At 34.7% G+C, this 8,776-nt stretch overlaps 1 pseudogene; it reads left to right on the forward strand.

The window, feature by feature from the left end:
* The first annotated feature begins 1,293 nt into the window (after positions 1–1,293).
* Positions 1,294–5,152, forward strand: LOC109862588 (annotated as a pseudogene).
* Positions 5,153–8,776: the final 3,624 nt, after the last annotated feature.

Raw genomic sequence — 8,776 nt, forward strand, 5'->3', positions numbered from 1 at the left:
AGTAGTAGAAAAAAGATTATTATATCGTAGAAAAAGGTAATAGAATGTTGAAGGCTTATGATTCATGTATTACTCTTTAATAAACATTTAGATTTCATATATGGTATTTAACACAATAGCACATTTTCTGCCATATTAAATTAACTTGTTGAAGGAATTTTATTGTAATTATGAAACATAGGAGAATAGGATGGTTTTCAATTAATAAATAAATTTTGGTAGAATATAAAAATATTTTTTGTTTGGATGCTAAAGATTCTCACCTAAAAAACGCAAGTAAAATTAATCTTATAATTGAAATAAGTGAACCTCTTTGATTAAATAATAATTCATGAAATAAATGTGTCAGGGTAATTTCTGTATCGGCGAGATATTCCTCTACGTCTTAAGAAATGGTGAAGAAAAATGGTTATGTTTACAACAGTAACTATTGTTAAATATTTAATTAAAATTTATTGAGAGCGTAACCAGTAATAACAGGGAATCAGTGTATGAATCCTGAAATAATTGAGAATACAGCTCCTATAGATAGGACATACTGGAAACAAGTTACAACGTAATATGTATCATGTAATACACTATCAATTGATGAATTTGATAGTATAAAACCAGGTAATCATTTTATGGTAAATATAATTACAAATCTCAAAGATCATAAAAGAGTAAAAGTTATATTTATTTTAAACAAGTAAAAATTTTTTTAAGGTTTCGAAGTATCTAAACTAATAATAAATATATATTCGGCCATAAGAGCCGTTCTCTAAGTATTGTGCGGAAATTATACGTGTACATATATACATATATACGTGTTCACTTGTAAATTTTTACACGTGAAATTTGACTTGTAATAACAATTCTAAAATTCATATAGGATGCTATACTTGCATCTCGTATATGAGAGATCCCAAATATACTCCTAACATATTTATATTATTTTCGTGCAAGGTAGTAATTTATCTAAAGATTTTAATTTGTGTGGGAACAGCAATGATCATTGTTGCTGAGGTGAAATTAGTTTGGCAACATCTGTTTCTACTGAAAATATGTAATGGGTTCATACAATAAATCTTAGAAATATACTTGCTATTATTGCATAAAGTATTCCTAAGAATCCGAATGTTGCTTTTTTACTTGTTTTACTTATAATAATATGACAGATTATTCTAAATNCTAGTAAGATTAAAATATAAACCTCTTGATGTACAGAAAATCAGAATAAGTGGTGGTATAGGATTAACTGTACTCCTCCTGAGAAGAAAAAATGAGGTACTTAATTATTAATCTGTTGAGAGCATGGTGATTGCACCATCTAGCACAGGTAATAATAAAACAACCAGAATAGCTGTAATTAAGATAAATCGGACTATTAAAGAAGGTTTGTCTACAGAAAAATGTTTATGAGTTATATTAATAATTGTAGAGATAAAGTAATAACTCCCATAATTGAAGAAATTCTTGCAATATGTAGAGAAATATTGTTAAATCTACTGACAAATCTCTGTTGACTATATTTGAGGAAAGAAGAGGGTATAACTGTTCAACCAGTTCCAACTCCGGAGCTAATAAATCTTTTTAAAGTAAGAAATATAATAAACGGAAATGGAAGTTAAAATCCTATGTAATTTAATTGTGAATAAGTTATGTCGGCTGACCCAATCATTAAAAGAACAAGAAAATTACCAAATCCTCTAATTATAATTGGCACAACTATGAAAAAAATTATATTAAATGCGTGTACTGTTACAATAAAATTACAAAGTTGATTATTGTTAATCATCGCTCAGCATGATCAAAGTTGAATTTGAATAATTATTCTCATTAATGACTCGATCATACCAGCTCATATGGCAAATATAAAGTAAAGAATTCCAATATCTTTATATGATTCGTTAAATATAGTCATTTGTTCATTGTATATTTATAGTAAATTTACTATATTAGTAATAAAATTAATTATAAAAATTAGAGTGCTATGTCTGATGTAAGTAATAAAATGTAAATTTATTTACGAAATACTTTTTTAATACTAAAGAAATTTAAGGGTATTTAAAGTTTGAATATAATTTTAGTTAATAATCAATGTATATGTTATAGTAAAAATTGTAGATTGCAAATTTAAAGATATCAGTTTTGAATAGAATGTTTAATATTTATAAAATAATTATTTCTTAAACTTTAAATGCTTATAGTTTACCACTAAATTAAAATTTTTTAAGTATTATAATTAAGGGCGTAAATAAGGGTAAGAAAATAAAGCAGAATTTTTTAAATCAAAACTTGATTTTTTTGTGTAATTTTAGATTTAAAGGTTTTTACAAATATGGATCATAAAATTATTTTAATGTGGATAAATGTTATTAACAAGGAATTAAATAAAAGAAAGATTATTAATATTATCATTATTGAATTTTTAATACTAATGTAAGTTGTAAATTATTTGAAGATTAAAAACAAACTGGTAGCATTTTTGATAAGTTTCTTATTATTAATGCAAACATTAAATCAAAGTTTTTGATACTGCGGTGAACAATTTGAGTAAGATTTTAGGTTTATTCAAAATTTAACTAATTATAAGTAAAATGGTAAAGTAAAACAATATATAATGCATATTTGAAGTTTTACTTGAATAAGTATAATAATTTAGTTTGTTTTATTACTGAAGGAATCTGTAATTAAAATTTTTATTCGTTTAATGTTGATTATAGAAACAGGAAAACCAATTATTGTTATATTTAAAACTATATAGAATATTTTGTTATTATTAAGAATATAAAAATTATTGGTCTTGTAATCTTTGTAAGATAAAAAATATTGTATCGATGCAATTTCTGAAAAGTTAGTAAAAGTGCAATTGCCTGCCAGTTTATAAATTTACTTGAAAAAGTTAATCATAAATGGAAAGGGGTGATTCCACCTTTTAGAAATAAAGATAATATTAATATTGAATGTCTCCAATTTAAAATTACTGGGTTGATAATTATGGCAAACAATATAATTAAGGATGCTAGAACTTAAATTACAAAATAGGTAAAAGTAATTTTTGTTTCTTTACTTATTTGAGTATGTAATTGATAAATATGAAAGTATTAATTTCTATAATAACTCAAATTTGAAGTATGCTGGATAATATCGGTGTTATTAGGGATGTAAAAATTAATAATAGTAAGATAATGATATTAGAAAATAAGTTGATTTCTACTTTAAAAACTTATTGAACATTAATATTTTGTAAGGTTTTCTTAATTATAAAGTTTTAGAATTTGATTTTTTTTTACAAACTTTTGACTAAATATCGAAAAAATAAATCCGAGGTTTTATATCAAATCTTGATATTCTAATATTGTTTTAATTGAAACGTGTACGTATCGCGAATAGAATTTTTTTAACTTAGAAAAGTATTCAAAAGTAGTATCAATTTTATTTTATTTTTTTCATATTGCAGAAAAATTAACACAAATGCCACAAAATATACTGTAAAATTTTCACACAGAGACGGAGAATTCACAGAAAATGCTCAAGGTGGCAAAGATGAAAAACTAGGCCCCCGCGGGGATAAAGATCACCGCTGTGCAGCTGCTTCGTGAAGCAAAAGAATGTGACTTGGAGATTCTGCCTTTACCTTCAAAGCAGAAGATCTTGGACCCTCAAAAACTTGCTAATTATCAACATTAAAATCGCAAAGCGTTCGAAGATGTCATACGCAAGAATCGTATGATCATTTCTAACTGGATAAAGTACGCACAATTAGAAGAAAGTCAGAAACAGATTCAACGTACGACATCTATTTACGAGCGAGTGCTGGAGGTAGATTATCAGAATATATCTCTGTGTGTATCAAATACATGGAGATGGAGATGCGCAACAGGCAAGTCAATTACGCCAGGAATCTGTGGAATCGTGCGGTTACGTTGCTGCCACGAGCAAATCAATTTTGGTACAAATATACGTACATGTAAGAATCTCTGGAAAATATTGCCTGTGCGCGTCAAGTGATCGAGCAATGAATGAAATAAGAACCGGATGAACAGAGGCCTAGCAAACGAATATGAAGTTCGTGCTGCGACAAAGAGATTGATCGCGCCCGACAAATTTACGAGCGCTTTATTATGGTACATCCCGATAAAGCATTGGATAAAGTACGGAGCTGCCTTACGGATTTATCAGAAGCGCGCGCGACGTTTACGAACAAGCGGTGAACTCTTTACGAAGACGAGGGTCTGGACGAGAAGTTGTTTCCGGCTTTTGCCAAGTTCGAGAAAAATCAACAAAATTACGTTTGCGCGCGTATCATCTACAAGTACTCTTTGAAACATTTGTCAAAAAAAAGCAGTCAAGAAATTTACAAGGCTTATACAAGATTTATACAATTCACGAAAAAAAGTACGGCGATTGCTTGGGGAGGACGTGGTCAGCAAGCGGAAGCATCAGTACGAGCAAAGAGTGAAGGAGAATCCGTCTACCTTCGACACGTGGTTTGATTATCTTGTAAGTAAACCCAATGTGATTCACAAGACGTACAAACAAGCGATCGGTAAAGTTTCGTCTACAAAGAAAAAACAATGCTGGCATAAGTACATCTACCTTCGGATCAAGTATGCCATTTTTAAGGAACTAGAAACGAAAAACATTAAACGTTGCCGTGAGGTGTACAAAGTGTGCCTGCAACTCATACCGCACAAACGTTTCACTATCTCCAAGATCTGGCTGTAGTACGCGTACGTTGTCGAGATGCGACAAAAGAACCTCGAAAAAACAAAAAAACGGTAAATCTGGCATTGAGCATCTGTCCGACGGACAGCTCTATCAAAGTTACATTGATCTAGAAACGCAGCTTGTGAAATTTTGATCAATGTCGCAAGTTGTATGTAAAGTTTCTCGAGTTCGGTCCAGAGACTTGCGCCACGGTGATGCAATTTGCCGTGCTGGAAACGCGTTTGAATGAGATCGATTGCGTCCGCGCAATCTACGAATTCGCCGCGCGGCAGCAATTGAACATGCCGGGACTGTTGTGGAGATCGTACCTTGACCTTGAAATCGCTCAAGTCACGACGAAAACGCTCGTCAGCTGTTTGAGCGTCTAATCCAACGCACGTTGCACGTCAAGGTTTCGATTGTTTACGCCAAGTGTTACGCCCCGGTCGGTCGCGGCTAAGAAAAAACAAATGTGTCGAAGAACTTAGTACTCGGACCTTTGACTCGCGGACTTACCGATATTTTCGGTACGAGACCCGGGATAGCCCGCGACAAGGCACTCGTTGCAAGGAGCTGATAAGAATTCTAAAAAAAAGTACACTTATACTCGGTCTCCTTATCATACGACGACGGTTGGGTTGTGCAAATCGTAGAAACTTACAAAATGAAGGCTAAGGTGCTCGATGAAATAAGAAAATTGCTCGAGGCACTCTGAACAATCTAGGACGGAACGATGGCGGGTGAGATCCCGGTAACAAATCTGACAGTGTCGGACTGTTCGCCGACGTCCTATTTCAAAACCGTGGTTATCGAGAACCCTTCTGATATGTGTGGGAAAACGTTTATCGTTACACTGCTCGCACAGACTATATGACGGTTCGCACGAATTTGCCGGAGGTTCCAGGTAAAATACTAAAGATTGTCTACAACGAGTACTCGTAAATCGGCGCATGAAGTCGAGAAATAGAAGCGATAGGTGTCGGGTGCGATACAAATGTGGTCCGCACATAGAAGTTTCGAAAAGTCAATCGGTGTCCGTTTCACAGAGCTGTTGTGTACCGCACAAATCGCACTCTTCTGCAGGCCTTAATTGAGCGGCGTTCGACCAGCACCGACCGCACAAAATAAAACCGACTCGAATTATGTTATTTGTAACTAAAAGATGGTAATCTATTATTTCGCGCGGTTCGTTCTCGGGAATATCTCTCGCACAAACCGGGCACTAAACTTTGTCGGTCCACGTTCTAATTATAAAATAGACGCGCTAGCACAAGAGGAAAATCGGATTCATAAAGTGGTTCTATTAAACGCGACTGCCCTGATAAATATAAACCGTGGGATCTGTTAACGTATAAAAATCGTCAGAGTGCACGCTGATGAAATTTAAATACGCCTTGTGGCACGAGGTACACTCGCTAACGCGTTTAAAAGTGGTAAGATTACGCTGGCACTTAGAGCATGACACGGCAGTTGATTTAGTCCCGATCGCAATGCCGTGACTAAAAATAGGTTGGCAAATTTGGTAACCTCCCGGGTGGAATGCACACCGTCTACAATAAATATCTTCACTTAAATTATATCTGTATGCCAAAACTACTATACAGTAACGACCTAAGTTGTACTTCTGCCAGTGATCGAAAGCGAGAAAAAGTTCAATAAATTCACCGGATTCTCCGAAAAGTAGAGGTTGTCCGATACACATTGATTTATTCGAGTGTTATTACAAATGGAACGGGAATGAATTTACACATTAGCTTTTCTTGATACACGTAAAATCTCGGATCGTTTACAGGTAATGTGGCTGTGTAAGACCAATGTAACATATCAACGCGAATCAGTTCTTTATACTCCCGAATTTGCACTTTGGGTTTAAACACTTCGTTTGAAAGGATCACCGGATATCCGACGTCTTTAGCGCAAGGCGGTTGGTTCACAGTGCTTGCTACCCACGCTTTAACACGACGTTACCGATGAGCTCGCCACCCGGATCTGATACTACGCTTGGTTCTCTTTGGCATCTACAATTGTCGCGAAGGTTAATTAATAACAATTTATGTCCCGAATTTAATAACGCGCACTGTTTTATATTATATCTAAAAAGGAAAATAGTGGATTAGTACCTCGAGTGGAATGCGCAGGTCAGCGCGTTCCTTTCTCTCGGTCGCAAACAGAACACTTGAGTCGACCGTCTGGACGGTCGGCGCCACTCTGTCGGGGGACGCGGCGTCTTCCAAAATGGCGGTACCCACGCCAAGGAGACGCGGCGATGCCGTGAACAAAGGAAAGAAAGGAAAATGCCTCAAGATGCGAAGGTTAGCGCGTTCTGGGAGCACCAGGGTAAAGAAGATTCGCAGTTTAGCGCTTCTTCTCTGGAATTAGGGATTTAACAATAGCAATAAGGATATATATATATGTATATATTATATGTTAAATTAGGTACAATAAGACTGAATAAAGAAAACAACTCGACTGAGATTATAATGTAATAATATATGTAGTATATTTTAAATAATGCAATCACTTATATAATAAGTACAGTCGTTGTTAATGATTCGAGTGCAATTACTATATTACCCGAATTGACAATGTACTTAGCAAGCTTTTAGCAAACGACTAAATACACTTCTAAATATATTTGTTATAATGTTTACTGAATATTTGAGTGCGAATAAGACAAACAGAGTACTCGAATATTAAACGAATTAATTAATATAGTATTGAAATATTATGGAATTAGCAATAAAAGATATAGATAACTTACAATAAAGTTTCTTCTAGATTCTAGCGCAGTATGAATCGCAGTGGAGTGGACCCGCTCGTCGGGATGGAATTTGGAGGTAGACTCGTTGTATGTCGGGATGTAGTAAGAAAATGACCACTTGGTCGGAGTTAGAGAGAATTCGACTGACTGCTTCGAGGTCCAGGAGAGAACTGCGCTCGGCGTGGCTCAGAGTGAAGGAGGCGGGGCAGCTTGCTAAGAGAGGCAGTGGAGGGAAGCGGCCGGCGCAGCGGTAAGAGCGCTTAGGCGCAGTTTGGGGCTTAAGCCGTGTTCATGCAAGTACGGCCATAGGGATCTAGGGGAAAGGTGTCCGGGAAGGTAGATTCTCACTGGTAGGAGCGGATCCAACAAAAATCTTCGTGTTAGGATGCCTCTTTAGGCGCGCACGACGATTTCTGGCGGTCTTATATGCTATATTATACGAATACTTATAGTATATATGTGTATATGTATATATATATATATATTTGTGTGAGTAATGCTACGTTAATTTAAAGACGGCGCATCGCAGATTTTGACTGTGCGTATTAGAACATTGGGTCACGTGTAACGGACATGGAATATTAGGTTACGTGTAATGGACATGGAATATTAGGTCATGTGTGATGGACATAGAACATTAGGTTATGTGTAATGGACATGGAATACTGGGTTACGTGGAATGGACATGGGATATTAGGTCATGTGTAACGGAGTAGTGGGGGAATGGGAGAGAAAAAACATGGGTCGGAAATGTGCGCGGACGTAACACTCCTTACTTTAAGAAGATTTATTAGTTCCGGTGTTTGAACTGGTTGAACAGTATATCATCCTGTATTCTCAAATATTTTCCACAGAAATGCGTCATTAGATTTAGCAGTGTTTTCTCTACATAGCGCAGAAATTTTTTCAATTATAGAAGCTAGTATCTTCATCTCTACAATTAGTAATATAACTCATAAAAATTTTTTCATAAAATAAACTTCTTTAATATTCTGATTTATCTTAATTACAGCTATTCTGCTTGTTGTATCACTACCTGTGCTAGCTGGTGCACTAACTATGCTTTCAAAAGATCAATACTTAACCTTTAGAGGACGGGGTTGGTCGATATTTTGACCACCCAACGAACACAAACTATTTGATAGTTTTAAGGTGAAATTGATGTGCTTAATAACAGAAACATAGTAAAAAAAGTTTCAAATGTGTCCTTGACCTTGAAAATCATCATTTCAAGGTCAAATTTTTTTTTTTGCTATGTAAGCTTCAAAATATGTATATACATGTTTTTTGATGCGCTGAGTATGAAAAAATAGTAAAAAAAAT

This window comes from Pseudomyrmex gracilis, unplaced genomic scaffold, assembly GCF_002006095.1.
Source record: "Pseudomyrmex gracilis isolate BER0280 unplaced genomic scaffold, ASM200609v1 scaffold_2027, whole genome shotgun sequence".
Classification (NCBI taxonomy): domain Eukaryota; kingdom Metazoa; phylum Arthropoda; class Insecta; order Hymenoptera; family Formicidae; genus Pseudomyrmex; species Pseudomyrmex gracilis.